The sequence below is a fragment of the Macaca nemestrina genome, chromosome 8, assembly GCF_043159975.1.
Source record: "Macaca nemestrina isolate mMacNem1 chromosome 8, mMacNem.hap1, whole genome shotgun sequence".
NCBI lineage: Eukaryota > Metazoa > Chordata > Mammalia > Primates > Cercopithecidae > Macaca > Macaca nemestrina.
Window position 1 is genome coordinate 42222124 of NC_092132.1, and position 13846 is coordinate 42235969.

Genomic DNA, 13846 nt, shown 5'->3' on the forward strand with positions numbered 1-13846 from the left:
CTTCCTTGGGATAAATTCCTAGAAGTGGAATTACTGGCTTGAAGGTTATATAAATGTCGGGTTTTTGTTCTGTTTTGTTTTTTTAGAGAGAGGGTCTCGCTCTGTTGTCTAGGCTGGAGTATAGTGGCATGATCATCGCTTGCTCCAGTCTCAAACTCCTGGGCTCAAGCGATCCTCTCACCTCAGCTTTCCAAATAGCTGGGACTAAAGGCATGTGTCACCATGCCCGGCTAATTTTTGTATATTTTTTTGTAGAGACAGGGTCTCACTATATTGCCCAGGCTGGTCTTGAACTCCTGGCCTTGAGCAATCCTCCCACCTTGGTCTTCTAAAGTGCTGAGATTACAGGCATGAGACAACATGTTTGGCCAATACATAAATTTTTTAAATAGCTCCATCTCAAAGTATTGGACTAAGTATGTGTGCCTTTTACAACAAATGCCAAGAAATGATAGAAAGAAGTTTAAATAAAAAGCCTCACTGAAAAGGGAGAGGACTACACTGAGGAATTAATAAAGGATGAAAATAATCTTATTGAAAAGAGAAAAGGTAGCCCAGGAAGTATGACAGGGAATGCCAAGTATGATGCCAGAAGCTGACAGGGTCTCTGCTGTAGTTACAGGGAGGCAAGGAGCAGCCAGGTAGCCTGGGCTTTCTACTCCTCCACCTGCTGAGGCCAGTCAGCAACAATAGAGGAGTCTGTGAGGGGCAAGGACTAGAGAGAAGGGCAGTGCTCTCAGGAGCTGGAGACTCTGACAGAAACAAAAACCCTGGCTAAGAAGACTGGTATTTTGAAAATAGTGCCAAGAGTTAGGCCAATAGTAGTTCCCATCCCTGCTCTCCAAATGGGTCTCTCAAATAGATGCAGATGACATTCTAGCAGGAAACTTCAGTTACAAAAATCATACAAAAACAAGAATGAGCAAACATTTGAGGAAGGCCAACACCATAAAAAAGAGACAACTAACTCTGCAATGGAGATCCCCAAAAGAAATGGAGTTAATATGGTATTCAGAAAAGAATTTTCAATAAGTATAGTCAGTCTGCTCAGAAAAATGAAGATAATATAACCACAAAATGAGGATAAGAGTCACCCAAAAAGGTTCAGAGATATTTGAAATAATAATCTTAAATGTTGAAAGAAAAAACCCTCAATAGAGAAGCTGAACAACACAATAGACAGAAAGAGCAGTTTAGTGAGCTGAAAGGGCAGGCCAAGGAATCCTCTGTGGTAGCACAGAGGGCTGAACATTATTAGGAAATGCAGGATAGAAATCCAGTAAATTAAACCTTGATCTAACAAGAGTTTTAGATGAGAGGCTAGAGAAGATTGAGGGGAAGCGATATTCACAGAAATGATAGATAAAGACTTCTTAGAACCAAAGAAAGATGTGAAACCTCAATTTGAAGTAGGCTACCAAATACTTGGCAAGATAAGTAAAAAGAGAAGCCCAACCTAAGACAGATGTTAGTGAAGTTTCAGAACATCAATTATATCAAGAACGGCTTCAGAAGAGGAAAAAAAAAAACTCAAGAATGAGACTGACATCAACTTTTCATTCATCTTATGAAAACATCGTTTCATAAGAAGACTATGAAACAATGTTTTCAAGATTTCAAAGGATATACACATTTTTAAGTCTTTTGCAATGTATTTTCAAATTTACTTCTACAAGTCTTGCTTCTGTTGACCATCTGTCAATAGTATATAAGACAGCAATATTCCCTAAATCCTGACAAATACTGAATATTTTCTTTTCTGGTTTTCATCTTTGTCAATTTAAGAGGTAAAATAAAGTATCTCATTGCTTGGATTAATGCTTCTTGATTTACTAAAGATGTTATATTATTTATATGCCTAATGACTAATTGTGCAGGTTTTTATTTTAATTGTAAAGTCATTTGTTTCTCTTTCCTTTGGGGTATTTGCCTGGGCTTGCTTTTAATCAAACGTAAAGAAAAACAAACAAAATGCTTTCCCTGGGTGTTGAGAAATTATTTGCCATGGAGCAGGCATCAGAAGCACGGTGTATTTTTGTATATCAAGGGTGGGAGGGTGTTGACTGGCAGAGCTGCTAAGACTGCAGTTCCCACACAGTGAGATGGCAGTGTCCACAGGACACCTATCCGTGTGTCACCCACTTGCTCTGCCAAATGCTAATGAGCTTTCAACTGTGACCATGGGATAGAAATCAGAATTCAAAACATTGAAAGTCACAGTGGAAAATATCTGGTCCAGAGCTCCTTCACTGGCAGGCCTCAGCACATTGGGGTGCTGTGATGGATTCAAGGTGAACAGATAAATGGATTCCTGCAGCTGGGCTTGCCCCAAATCCTTATGGCTTCCTTCCTCCATCAGTTACAGCCTGCCGCTGTCTCTTCCCATTCCCACCCATTCTCCATCCTGTACCTAAAGGGGCCTGAGATGCGTGTGTATGAACACCACAGCACACATGTCTCATCTCTGCCCACTCCTCCCTGCAAACAGCCTAGAGCTAGGGCAGTGTACACCTGCAGGAGAGATCGGGAAAATAGGCCCATGAAGACCCTGGAAGCAGGCTTGGTGTGGATTTGGATTTGGTGTGATTCAGACTAGATTCTAGGGTCCCACAACCCACAGAAGAGTCTAGAATAGTGCTACTCAGTGTCCTCCAGGGACCAAACTGTTGTTACTGTCTGCTGTGGGATACATATAAGAACTGAGTGCAAGCATTTACAAATTTCTATAGCAACTTGACATTGCCAGAACATCCAAAGGCAGACTTGCCTGATTGAACTTACTGGGTGCAAACTAGGCTGAGTGCTTTTAAACTCATATGGTGAGTCACAAGTGGGGTGAGTTGTGTACTAATCACAAACAGCAGAACCACATATTTGTCTGTGATGGACTGGGGGAATAAAAGCAATGAATTCTGAAGGAGGGCTGAGGCTTTGGTAGATATGTCCCCTTGGCCTCTGGATAACTCACCCTGTGGGAAGGGTGGGGCTGATGGGGTGAAAGGGGCTAGGGGTGTCTGAAGCACAAGACCAAGGTAGAGACTCCATTTCCTAAGCCTAGGGTAGGACTGCCTTCAGCCCTTAGGGCTACTGAGTGGGAGTCAAGGCTGGCCAGGGCTCCCTTTGCTTGCTGTTTCCCCCAGTGTACCATACAGATGTTGCCTTGTTTTTTTGAGATGGAGTCTTGCTCTGTCGCTCAGGGTGGAGTGCAGTGGCATGATCTCAGCTCACTGCAGCCTCTGCCTCCTGGGTTCAAGCAACTGAACCACCTCAGCCTCCTGAGTAGCTGGGACTACAGGCATGCACTAACACACCCAGCTAATTTTTGTGTTTTAAGTGGAGATGGAGTCTTACCATGTTGGCTAGGCTGGTCTCAAATTCCTGGCCTCAAGTGATCCACCCGCCTTGGCCTCCCAAAGTGCTGGGATTACAGGTGTGAGCCCCCACACCCAACCTCCAGATGTTGCCATTTTCTATGTGCATCATGACTTGGTACCGGGGTCAAAGGTGAGTGAGAGGCCCCTACCAAGCCATCCTCTGAATGCACCATGATGCTGCCAGCCTGAATGGGGATGGCTACTCCCTTGTCATACCTGAGACACTTCAAGGGGCACACCTGACCCCAATCCTCCCCATGCCTATGGCCAGGTCCCTCTGGGGGTTGAAGGACATGAAACACAGCTCCCTTCTCCCTTCCCCCAATGCAATCCAGTTGCTGACACCCAAGGAGGGCAGCGGGGAAGCAAGGAGAGGCCTAGCGCACCAGGATGAAGAGCAGGCAGCAGGGAACATATCCCAGGGAGGTGGAAAGGCAACAGCAAGTGGGGTCAAGTATGATTTAGAGCTCCAAGCCCGGGGACACGCTCCCTTGTCCATTGGATTTACTTACAAAACACACATTAAAAGACAAAAGTGTGAAGGATTTCAAGATGGTGCCTGCAGAGCATTAGATACTAAGCACAGGGCCCCTTGTGAGCACAGCAGGCCCTGTGAGGCTGCACTGGCTGCACATTCATGAAGCCATCCCTGCCAACCCATAAAACAGACCAAGGCAGGGCTGCCATAACTGAGGTGCCAATGGCCAGTCCTTCTCTCTCAGCAGCTCCTATCCCTGGCATCTTTGCTAAGCCTAAGGGCTGCTAGAAACGCAATTTAAAAATCCATCATTTGGTCTAAAGTTTTCATTTTTCGCCAAACAAAAATTACAACTTCGATTTTTTAAGCCCCCAGTCTAGAGACTTCCTCATCTATTAAATGGAGATAATACTGCCACCTTCATGGAGTGATGGTAAAGATTAAGTGAGACCATATCTAAAGGTTCTAACAGTGCCTGCACATATATTGCACTGATTATTGGTAACACAGCCTATCCCCGCCTCTGGCCCCTCTCCATTAGCCACACTGGTTGCATTCCTGACTTATGAGTCACACAACCAGCTAAGTGCTAAGCCACTGGCTTACTGAGTATGATGAAACAGAGAAGCTCTGTGCCAAGCAGGGCCAGCTTGGGGGATTGGCACCTGCCAAACAATGAGCAGGGGTCATCTGCCCAGTGTGGTCAAGAGGACACCCCAAGGGGTTAGGAATATAAGGCCATTTTCTGTTACTTCTACCTGTAACAAACCAGGTGATTTTGCTGCATGGATTTAATTTAACTCATATTTTCTGGTTATGAAAAATAGATTCAATGTTAGAAAACTTTTAGAATTCAGAAAAACACAAAGGAAAAATAATTTTTTTACCTCCTCACCCAGCGATATGTCCTGTGTAGGAGACCAGAATATGCCACTCCAAAAAAATGCCACTTTGGCATAAGGATTATTTTAAGCTGAAGGTAATGGAGAAGTAGTTACAAAAAGTTCTCTGCCACTGCCTCCACCCGCCCCCTCCCCCTGCCATTTGCCTAAAAGTAGGACATAAATTTACTTTTCACTGGTCACTAAACAAGAGGAAAGGCTTCTTCCCCTCTCCACCAGGAAAGACAAAGGTTGATCACTGAAGACAACTTTAGACCCTTGTCAGCCTGGAGAGGGCACCAGAGGAATCTACATTAACAAGCTTTACTAACTAGCCTTTATCTACTGTCTGTCTGCCTTCCCATAATTTTTCATCCCTAGAGACTCAAAGTCCTTTTCCTTTTTCTTGTCACTTCTCTAAAAATTTACGGGTTTTTGTTGAAGATGCTACATATGCTGGAATTCCAAGACACTTCTTTGAGATTTAGTAATTGCCTAGATATCTCCCATGTATATGTAAAATATACATGTTAATGAGCTTCTGTTTGCTTTTCTCTTATTAATCTATCTTTCATTACAGGATTAATCACAGCTAATAACTGAGAGTGGAAAGAAAGTTATTTTTTCCTCCCCTGGACCTGTCAACAGAGCTGTATGTCCTTCCAACAGATGCTATTAGTGCCTGCCCAGATCCACACACCTGACCCTGCACCCATCCCCAGGTGTGGTGGATGTTGGTGGCTAACAGCTCACCTCTGGCTTCTTCTCCTAAGGCTTGCCCTTGGCTGAAGGGAGCCCCCTTACCAGGAGAAGCCTTGCCAGTTATATTAATATCAGTGGGAGTCCATGCTAATGACCAACTAAAAGTATCTGTTGATGGTGAGAGTGGGAACAACAGCCCAGCTCCTTTGCTTCTAAGCAATTTCTGTCCTTTCACTTCAAAGTGACCCATAGGATCAGGCTGAGGCTAGACTAATCCTGAAACCACATCTTTGCTCAGCTCCTTGTCCTGCCCCATCCTGCTTCTCTCCCTCCCTCCTTCACACTCTCCTCCCAGGAATGCCCCTAGGAGTCACTTGCACAAAATCTCCATCTCAGGCTTTGTTTCTAGGGAACCAAACCCAAGACAATATACATACCCTGCTTATTGGATATATTTCTTCTGCCTCTCCAGTCTCACTCTCCCCTTCTCTCTACCCTGCTTTCTCTCCCGGGAGACTGACCTGAATGCACGTCAACAGGGTCTCTTGTCCGCTGGCTTCTAGTGAGGTTTGACCAATAGGAAGCACTAGCTTTAGAGGGGAAGGGTCTGCGGCGGCACATTGAGGTCAGGTTTTTATTTCCCTAGCTCCTTCCTTGCAGGTTGTTGTGGGTGGACCATGTCCTCTACATACTTCTCCACCAGAAAAGGGTGTAAGCAAGAAAAGCCTGAGAGATTGTTCAGTTAAGTCTCCCTGATGACTTCAGGGAGAGCTCAGGGAAGTGAGGAGAACAGAAGACAGATGGTCAGTTGTTGAGTAGAGAGTTACAGATGCTGTATCAGTCAGGGTTCTCAGCTGTAAGCAACAGAAATTGATTGGAGAATTAAGGCTTTAAAAAAGGATTTATTAAAATAATCTGGGAGCTCACAGCGTTTCTGGGAAGGCTGGAGGTTGAGGCATGGACGCTATCAAGGGACAACTTCCTAAATCTTTCCACCAACCCTAGACTCTGAAATTGCCCTCAGCACTGCTGCCACACTTATATTCAAAACTTACTATTTATCTGAGATAAACGTTTAACTGGGTGTCTTGAATTTTATCTGGCAACCCTATTGGGGTTATGCAAAATACTCATCAAGTGCCCCCGAGTGGGGACACTGTTGTGAAAGTTGCACTGTACTAAACCCTGGGCTCTATTTGCATGTCTACTCCACACCACTCCTCTCATGCTGAGGAGACAGGAGAAATCCCTTTATTTTACAGAGGAAGAAATTGAAGTTTAACCCAGGTTCTATATGTTTCCAAAGCTTGTAGTATCAGCAAAAACTCCCAAGTAGGCAGTTCTCAAATTTTAATGCATGAAACTACATGAAACTCACCTGGGGTGTCTGTTAAAATGCAGACCTCTACATTCATTCCCCCAGAACTTCTGATTCAGTAGGGGCCCAGGAATATGCATCTTAACAAGTTCCCTCTATCCCACCCCCAGGGATTCTGAGGCAGGGGATTCTAAAGACTGCAGAGGCTCATCTATATTATAAATATATACAGATCTATCTATCTATCTATCTATCTATCTATCTATCTATCTATCATCTATCTTTCTATCTATCTATCTGACGTAGACATCCACACTCATGTTAGTTTTGAGGGTCACAAAGTACTCATCCATGTTTTTTCCACAGTGAAGTCTGTACCAGTAAATTAAGAGACATTTGTGTGCCCCTAGAGTATGTCTTTTTTGACACCCTTCACAAAATTTTCATTCCATGCAGGAGACAAGCCAAATCACTGACTTTGCCAAAAGATGGGAAAGAGCTGTATCCACAGCTTGCTGATAAATTGCAACCCCAGTGATCCCTTGCCAAAGCTTCTTGCTATTTTGGAAATGGAGCTGGGCAAGAGGGAAGAGTACAGAAATTAAAAATGGTAGCTGGAAGCCATGTGGAGAGCAGGTCAAGGGGTAATTTCTCCTTAGCTTGAGCACCTGGCTTTCCTTGGTGAAGGTGGTCACAGAGAGTTGGTCCAAAATCATCAGAAACAACCTGCAAGTCATTCTCCTCAATGACAGAAAACCGAAGTATAAGACATTGGCAATCAATATGGAAAGAATCTCCTAAAGTCACAGCCAGTGAAACTCTGGTTCATCAAACACTGTCTGGGCTCTCAGGTCCTGAACACATGGCTGATAATAATTTTGTCTAAACTGAGGTATAAGTTAAACAAGCTGTGATTGCTCAGCCACTTACTAAGAATTTGTTTCATCCTTAAAATGAACTAGAGTGGGACAGTGTCATTTCTTCAATCTGATGAGAAATTGTTGGCCACATTCTATGTATAATACTATAATATATGACTTTTTGCATGGCTATTACAAACACATTCTTAGAAAATATTGAGCAACCCTTAAATTTATGGTCATTTTTTTTCTGGACAATGGTGCCAAGACACTTCAATGGGTAAAGAATAGTTTTTCACCACATGTGCTATGACAACTGAATATCTACATACAAAAGAATGAAGTGCACCCCCTACCTCACACCATATACAAAAACCAAGTCAAAAGGATCAAAGACCTAAATGTAAGGGCTAAAATCATAAAACACTGAAAAGAAAATATAGGTGTAAGTCTTCATGACCTTGGATTATCCAATTGTTTCTTAGAAATGACCCCAAAAGCATAAGCAACAACCATGAAAAATAGATATAATGAGCATTATCAAAACTGAAAACTTTTGTGATTCAAAGGACACCATGAAGAAAGTGAAAAGACAATCCACAGAATAGGAGAAAAATTTTATGAATTATATATTTGGTAAGGAACTAACTCTCAAAGAACTCCTACAACTCAATAATAAAAAAGATAAATAATCCAAATAAAACATCAGCAAAGGACCTGAGCAGACATTTCATTATAGAAGATATGCAAATGGCCAATAAACATATGAAAAGATACTTAGCATCATTAGCTATCAAAAAATTGCACATCAAAAACCACAAGGAGATACCACTTCACACCCACTAGGATGGGGCTGTAATAAAAATAGATAGAGAATAAGTGTTCTCAGAAATGTAGAGAATTTGGAAATCTCATACACTGCTGGTGGGAAGACAAAATGGTACAGCTGCTTTCAGTCTGCAATTCCATAAAAGGTTGAACATAGTGGTACCATAACCCAGAAATTCCTCTAGGGTATACACCCAAGAGAAACAAAAGCCTGTATCCACACAAAAACTCGTTCATGAGTGTTCTTAGCAATCTTATTTATAATAGCCAAAAAGTAGAAACAACCCAAATACCCATCAATTGATGGATAGATAAATAAAATATAGTATGTATATAAAATGGAATATTATTTGGCAGTTTGACAAAAAATGAAGTTCTGATATATACTATGACATTGATGAACCTTGAAAACATTATGCTACATGAAAGAAGCCAGTTACAGAAGGTCACATATTATATAATTCCATTTATATGAAATGTTCAGAAATAGGCAATTCTATAGATAGAAAAGTAGTGGTTGTGTAGGCCTGGGGGTTTGGGAGGAAATGAGAGTGACTGTTAATAGGTTCAGGGTTTCTTTTTGATGTGATGAAAATGTTCTAAAATTGATTGTGCACAACACCAAGAATTTAAAAAATCATTTAATTGTATGCTTTAAATGGGTCAATTGTATGGTATGTGAATTATACCTCAGCAAAGCTGTCATTTTTTCAAATGGTGAGTAATACATTTTGGAATGTTTATTGACTAAAGAAAATATAGAAGCACATTTGGATTTGAACAGCAATGATCAAGGAGAGAAATTGACTAATGGACATGTATAGTCCTTAAGGACTAGCAACAGTCCCCAAAGGACATGGGTCCTGACAAGGAAGACATTGGAAGACCACTGTTCCCTGAGATTAACCACCAGCCTGTCACATCTGCCATTGGCCATAGGGTTTAGTAGGGGAAATGGCTTCCCCATGGTACCCAGCAGCATACAAGGCAGGAGCCTGCTGAGAGTGACAGCTGGAATTGACAGGACAGGAGGCAGAAGCAAGGAGTGTCCTGTTTGTCTTTGGTGAAATGGGCCTGAATTCTTCTCTTCCCAAAGAGATGCCCAGGAGACAATAGACAAGCTAATGAACTGGAAGGCAGCCAAAAGGAAAAGTTAAAATCTCACTTGCATTCTCTCTAGCGCTACACTTTGGACCTGCCAGTCTTTTCTGAGGGTGTACTTACTTTCCTCTCTCCCTTTGCTCCTCTCAGAGGTGCCTGCCTTCCTTGAAATTTCTTCACCTCTGCTTCAAGAGCACCACAGACCAGATTCTTCAAGGCAGGTACTGCCATATCTTTGTGTTAATTACCGTGGGGTGTCCCAACTCGTTCATGAAATTCAGTTCTCTCTCCCACCAAATGTGTTTATATCTTACTAAAGTATGCAATATTGCTAGGATTGTAACAATACTCTATATTTTACCAGAGCCTTCCTCCAAAATTGCTCAAAACACTTCTCTTATGCTCTTCTCTTTCCTGTTTGTGTCTCCTTGAATAATTCTCTGACACTTTTAAAATGTATACCTCTGTATTAGTCTGCTCAGGTTGCCATAACAAAGTACCACAGACTGATGGCTTAACCAAGAGATATTTATTTTCTCATAGTCCTGCAGGCTGGAGGTCCAAGACTAAGGTGTCAACTGGTTGGTTTCTCCTGAGGCCTCTCTCTTTGGCTTGTAGATGGATGTCTTCTCCCTCTGTCTTCACATGGTCTTCCCTCTGAGTGTCTGAGTGTCTGTATCCTAATCTTTTCTTACGACACCAGTCATATTGGATTTCTGCCTACCCAAATGACCTCATTTACTTTAACTACCTCTTTAAAGGCCCTATCTTCAATTATAATCACATTCTGAGGTGCTGGGGAAAGGCCTTCAAGCCGTGAATTTTAGGGGTACACAGCTCAGCCCATATTACCTTGCATTTCTTTTTATAAAATAACATTTATGATTTTCTTACATAAGAAATAGGTGTTTCATGTAGAAATCTGTACTATATTGGTAAGAAAAAAGTAAACAAAATTACCCATAATCTTATCTACCAGGAATAACTATTATTGACATTTTGCCTACTGTGTCCCAAAACTTCATTCAGTGCATAGACATGCATAGATTCTAAAAATTGAGACTATACAATAATACGGTTCCATTTTCCACCTTTATCTGCCAACACTTCTCTTCTGTTTCATTCTTCCTTCATCTGCTTCTTCTTCATCATAGATGATGTATTCTTTCCTTTGTCTTTCAATCAGTTAATTATTTGAAAAGTATTTATTTGGTACCTACTATGTGCCAGGCACTATGGTGGGTGCTGGGGTCACATCTGAGGCTTCTAGTTTAGCAGTAGGTTGCAGTCTCTCAGCTAAATCCTGTCTCCAACCACCTTCCTTTCCTTGCTGCTTCTCCCTGTCTCTGCCTAGTTCCTCAATTCTACACCGGAGAGGATACAGGGCATAGATGGCAAAGACTGAATTCTCATTGGAGGGAGAAGAAAGAGAAGAATTTGAATGGGCATTAACAAAATTCTCCTTAAGAGAGGGAGAACAAGGCAAAGTGGAGAACATTTAGAAGGCAATATGTCTTATCCATCCACATGTCTAACTCCCCCTTCCTCTTGCGTGTGACACAGTATAGATCTCACCTTCTTACTCAGGCTCAGATGGTCTCTCCAGGGAATTGTTTACCTGTACAGTCCCAACAAGCAGCACCCTTACCATGGAATGCTCCCCTAGGGTGACCAACAGATGCCTGGGAACAAAGTCCCAGGGGTTGCCTATGAGGGGTGGTCCTCAGAATCATACTGCCCCTCTGGTGGCTGGTTTACTCAGGAAGAGCTGCTGACTTTCCTTGGCCAAGGCCCTGCCCATCATGGCCTCATTTCTGTTTGAATACAGAGACCTACTTTGATCTTTTATTCTTATTTCACTTCCTTACATATCCAGACAATATTCCCTGCTTGTAGCCTGACCTTTCTCCACAAAGTCAGCAGATCTAATCAGTAGGAGATTTTTAAAACGCCCTGGAAGTGACTCCCTTAAACTGCTCCAAAGGTACCTAATACCATAGGATGCCTTATGGCCTTCACTTTAGACTCTTTTTCTTAGTCACTGGTATTTTTCTTTGGCAAAAGAGTATTCTAATGCAATCTTCCTCCCTGCTATGGTCTGAATGTTGGTGTTCCCCCAAAATTCATATACATAAATCTAACCCCCAATGCAATAGTATTAAGAGGTATGAACTTCAGAAAGCAATGGCCATGACAGTTCTGTCTTCATGAATGAGATTGGTGCCCTTATAAAAGAGGCTGAAGGGAGCTCATTGACCCTTCCACCACGTGAGAACACAGCAAGAGGTGCCATCTTTGAAGCAAAGAGCAAGCCTTCATCAGACACTGAATCTGTTGGTGCCTTGATCTTGGACTTCTCAGCCTCCAAAACTGTGAGAAATAGTTTTCTGTTGCTTATAAATTACTCAGTATAGGTATTTCAGTCTAAACCAGAACAGAGTAAGATATTCTCCGTTGTATTTTACTCCTTGGTTAAATTATTTTGGGGGGTGGTTAACCTTTTAAGGAAGTGGCAGCTGTTTTCCTGGTTGTTTTTGTTTGTTTTTTACCCCTTGACATTTTCTGACCTTAGTACAACTAGTCTTTCATTAGGCTATTTCCATATCAACTGTAGTTGGCACTAAATTTTTCTCTGAGGTAGATATTAGAAATTAGATGATATTCCTTTGGGTATACATCTAGTAATAGGATTGCTGGGCTGAATGGTATTTCCATCTTTCGGTCTTTGAGGATTTGCCACACTATCTTCCAGAACGGCTGAACTAATTTACATTCCCACCAACAGTATATAAGTGCCCTTTTTCTCCACAAGCTCACCAACATCTGTTATTTTTTGACTCTTTAATAATAACCATTCTGACTGGTGTTAGATGGTATCTCATTGTAGTATAAAGACATATGTCGTGCATGTCCATTGCAGCACTATTCACAGTAGTAAAGACATGGAATCAACCTAAATACTCCTTAGTGATAGACTGGACAAAGAAAATGTGGTACATATACACCATGGAACACTATGCAGCCATAAAAAAGGATGAGTTCGTGTCCTTTATAGGGACATGGATGCAGCTGGGAACCATCATTCTGAGCAAACTATTGCAAGGACAAAAAAACCAAATACCGCATGTTCTCACTCATAGGTGGGAATTGAACAATGATAACAGTTGGACACAGGAAGCGGGGGAACATCACACACTGGGGCCTGTCGTGGAGTGGGAGGACAGGGGAGAGATAGCATTAGGAAATAAACCTAATGTAAATGACAAGTTGATGGGTGCAGCACACCAACATGGCACATGTATACATATGTAACAAACCTGTATGCTGTGCACATATACCCTAGAACTTACAGTGTAATTAAAAAAAAAAAAAGAAAAGAAACTCAAATATTCATACATAACGTAGTTGTAGACAACATAAAAATGACTTGGCCTATGTTGTTATTTGGAATAAAAACTTTTTATTTAAAAAAACAATAATAAATAAAAAAACTTTGCCAAGTTGGCCAGGATGCAGCAACTCCGAAAGGAACTAAAATCCAGATACTAAAGGGCCCCAGGAGGCTAACCAGGAGGTCAGAGGTTAAGCTGAAGCAGGAAACCCAGATTTACAGAGCAGACTGCAGCTCTATCAGGGTCTGTTTACCGCATGCATATCAGAGGCCTGGTAAGTGACGCCTGTGACGGGGTAAGCCATAAAACATAATGTTCGCAAGCTCTTTCTATGCCTCACCTTCTTTAGAAGGGCAGATAATTGGGGGCTTGGCTAGCTACTGAAACTTGGTCATGCTGAATAGAAGTGGACAGAGCCATAGAAAAACAGACCACGGGGTTGCAGATCGTGGAGTTCTACACCAAATACTGCACCTCTCTGATGGGCTAGGCTGTGCTCTAGGGCTGGGGGTGCAGAGGGGAAGGAGAGAGGCTCAGTCCTTGCCCCCCGGTGGTGATATCTGGGATGCTGGTAAGAGAGAAGTCTAAGAGGTATTGCTGGTGGCAAAGCACAGAACAGGCCACAGAGAGGCACAGGACAAGTCATGCATGGCCATATGTATCTTGCTAAGGAGTGGATGCTGTCCCATGGCAACGGCAGCCCAGGAACCGTGTGGAGGATCCATTAGAAGGGCTCAAGCCTGGAAGTAGGGAGTCCAGCCAAGGGAGCCTTGCCTTGGGGGTGCTGCCTCCTTTTAGAGTTTCCCTTGGCCATCTGAATGTATTATCTTCCCACCTGGACTCACTGAATTGGAAATCTCTCTCAGAAGGCTGTAACTGGGAATTGTGCCACTTCAGAATTGATGGCTTTTG

At 42.4% G+C, this 13846-nt stretch overlaps 1 protein-coding gene across 3 annotated transcripts in view; it reads right to left on the minus strand.

Annotated features, from left to right (window-relative positions):
- LOC105476019 (BAALC binder of MAP3K1 and KLF4) overlaps positions 1 to 13846 on the minus strand; it is an 82581-nt gene that overhangs the window by 18892 nt on the left and 49843 nt on the right. The window lies entirely within an intron of this gene.